The 3,630-nt window shown below is 37.4% G+C and overlaps 1 non-coding gene across 1 annotated transcript; it reads right to left on the reverse strand.

Annotated features, from left to right (window-relative positions):
* Positions 1-3,211: 3,211 nt before the first annotated feature.
* On the reverse strand, positions 3,212-3,316 carry LOC114050258. The gene has a single exon (XR_003569965.1). It is a non-coding gene; the product is annotated as a U6 spliceosomal RNA (small nuclear RNA).
* Between the last annotated feature and the right edge of the window lie 314 nt (positions 3,317-3,630).

Consider the following 3,630-nt stretch of genomic DNA (forward strand, 5'->3'; position numbering starts at 1 on the left):
AAATTCTCTTTATGTTGAGTTGAAATATGCCTCTTTGCTACTTCCACTGATTGGTTTCAGTTATCCCTTCTGGAACCATATCCAGTACAAGTCTATGTGCTTTTCCATTTATCAGCCATGTATCTGAAGACAACATCCATGTTCTTCTAAGTCTTCTTTTTTGCAAACTACGTATCCTTATGTCAATCATTCCTCATAAGACATCATTTCCTAACCTCTGATGATAATGAGAACTGGCTTAAATTTGTCAATATCCCCCTTGAAGTGTGGCATTCAGAACTGACTCTCATGCACCATATTTAATCAGATTAATGTACAATACAGTGGGAATATCACCTCCTTCCTTCTGGAAAATATACTCCTGTGATTGACTGTGTGAGTAAAACATATCATCCCTTTGCATTACTTCCTTCCTGACTCCATTCTTGGAGACATGAATTGCAACAATTGAAATATTGATGGATTCCTAGTTTTTGTTCCCTTCCTCCATCCTCCCCCACACCTCTTGTTTGACCCTCATTACGTTTTCTGACCCTACAAGATATCCCTCATTTGTTCCCTAGAGTATTCCCTTAGATCTGCACATCACTTTGATTGCTCTAACATCTGGGATTCGTCACATGCTTGTGTTAACCGTGACCATCTGCAGCATTACCCAGCAGGATTTAGGAGACACTCAGTCAGAAAAATCATCCCTACTAAGAACAACATATGGAAAAAATTAAGAAAAGACATCTTCCATTGAAAGCCCTTTAAATATATATTTATGACAGGCACTCAGAGAGAAAGATACTGTCTTTCCTCCACAAGGGTTAAAGGAAGAAATCTACTTCTTCTGAAGATTACACAATTAATTATGCAAAATAAATGCAAATGTTTGGCATGCTTATGTGTAAACACAGGGATTTTCTCACAAAGTCTTGTTTAGAACCAGGCGTCGCCTCCAATAGAAATGTCTCTCATTTTCCATGGACTCTCCTGATACTTCATATGAGAACAAATGAAGATTTCATAATTAGGGATAGGGGAAGCCGGCCACGTTTTCCTGGGTTGGTTCATTGAACATCTCCAACTATTTTTCCAATGCTTTGGGTTTGGCAAAAGCCAAAATAAGTTTTGCCAAGCATTTTTCCCTTAATTTCTAAATCCATGTGCATTAAGGGAAATTTAATCCGTATGTTTCTGATTCATTTACACTTAACTCATCAAAATGTTGTTTTGTAAGAGGCATTTGGTCTACAACAAGACTTATGAGCCCTGTTTAAAAAAAAAGCATACAAAAACATCCCTGTCATCTTAGGTCCAGAGAAGGCTGTTCACCAATTTCAAATGCATAGACTGAATGCCATTGATTTCTTTGCAATGTAGCTATTGGGCTTCTGTTGAGTCCTAGACTTTCAAAACAGCTCTTCTTACTTTCATCCATCTATGGACTGGGGACTCCAAGTGTACAGAGTAATGAAGAACTAATTCCTTACAATTTCTGTATATTCTTGCTTTTGGTCTGAGTGTCCTATAATACTGTGGTCATGTGTGGCTGTTCTGACTTTCCTGATAGGGTCTTTCTGCAGCATACTATGTTCTTTCAAGGATGGATCAGATTAAATACTGACAAATATTGGTTTTGGGGAGTTGTGTTTGTTGTGATTGTGGGACCTAGAGAAAGCAATGGCAATGAAAAAAAGGTCAGATGACCATAGGGATTGGGGGTGGACTTCCTATATGAAGGGACTGAGATTGAAAGGAACACTAATTCAAATCAATAAAACAATTATTAATGTTGTATTATGTTCAAGGCAAAGAGCTAGGATGAGATATTTGATAGAGAACTAGCTATAGAGTGAGTGAAATCTATGTTCAAGTCTTACCATTGATATACACTGGTTGCATAAACATGCAGTTAGTCTCTCAGTGTCCTCAGATAATTCTGTGAATGTCCCATGGAGTATTACACCAAACATAGAGCGGAGGGTGAAAAGGAAGCCAGACATTGATTGCTTCCTAGTTTAACTTATGATTCTTGTTAAGTAAATAATAAACTCAGCTTTTTCTATGCTTCTGAAGAATTATTAAATGCTGTCAGTACTCTCTCAACATCCCCCAGACTAGCTGCTAATCATTGTTATTGGAAATTTCCATACTGTGGGTTCCATACTCTGATGAAAAGAGATGTCTTGTACAAAAACAACAACAACAAAATACAGCATCCAAGGCCCTATGCTAAACATTGGGGATACAGAGAACAATAAACAAATGAAAATAGTCCCTGCCCTAAAGAAACATCAGGTCCAAACTTAATTTTACAGCTGAAGAGGTTAAAACCCCAGAAATTTTTCTCCAAAGAGGTGAAATGATTTCTCCAAGGTCACACATTTCATTTCCATTAGAAAGAAGATCTATTTATCTGGACTACCCAGTTTAGAAGTCACTCAATTTCACCACACAAGAGGTTACTTCTGCAGAATAGAAGAGAATACACTATTTTGGGGGTGTTGCAAATAAATGCCTCCCTAAAAGCAGCAGAACAGAGTAGATAACCTCCCAAATCCTTACTAAGTCCTATTCATGACCACCACTCTCCATCTGTTAGATGGAAAGTTGGAATGGTACAAGATAGTGTAATAAAGGCCTCTATAGTTTGTACAGGTTCAGGAGCAGTTGATTCAATTCAGCAAGTATTGTGTTTTTACTATATACAAAGTGTGAGACAATATTGTGTAGTGGAAAGATTGCTGAACTTGAAGTCAGGAATTTTGAATTAAAATCTCAACTCAGTCTCATACTACCTATGTGACCAAGGCCAAGTCATTGAATATCCATGAACAACACTAACAACTCTCCAAGAGTATAAAAGATAGATGGGTTCCCATTTTTCTTGTTGGAGGAAGTTCCTTCCCCCCCCCCATTCCCCTCCCCACACAAAATACATGGCCTTGGTATTGTTTTAGGTAAAAGGTACTGTTGTTATTCAGTTGTTTCAGTCATGTCTGATTCTTCATAACTCTTTTAGGGTTTTCTTGGCAAAGAAACTGGAGTGGTTTGCCATTGCCTTCTCCAGCTCTTTTATAGATGAGGAAACTGAGGCAAATAGGGTTAAGCAGCTTCCCTAGGGTCATACAGCTAGTAAGTGTCTGAGTTCAAATTTGAACTCAGGTCTTCTTGACTCCAGGCCTGGCAGTCTATACACTGTGCCATCTAGATGCCCTAGAAAAGAAATATGAAATGCTTCACAAATTTGCTGCATTCTTATGCAGGGGCCATGCTAATTTTCTCTGTACTGTTTCAGTTTTAGTATATGTGCTACTGAAGTGAATATAAAAGGCACTCAGAAATAGGAAAACAAAAATAATGGAAAAACTGACATGGTCCTATCTCAAGGTACTTATAATTTTGTATTGGAGATAAGGTATATACACAAATAATTATAAATTAGAATATGCAGATCAATTACTAGAAATTTTTATACTTGGGGAAAACTATACAATATGTACTGAAGAAAGAGAAAGTCATTGCCTCAAATCAACTTTTAAGACAAATCCATTTGGTTTGGGAAAAATATGAGACACTAACAAGTCATGCAGAGGAGAGGGACAAGGGATTCAACCCATTTGATAGCTTCCTATTTTAATT

The sequence above is a fragment of the Vombatus ursinus genome, unplaced genomic scaffold (genome assembly GCF_900497805.2).
Source record: "Vombatus ursinus unplaced genomic scaffold, bare-nosed wombat genome assembly UNPS02014798.1, whole genome shotgun sequence".
In the NCBI taxonomy this organism is placed as follows: domain Eukaryota; kingdom Metazoa; phylum Chordata; class Mammalia; order Diprotodontia; family Vombatidae; genus Vombatus; species Vombatus ursinus.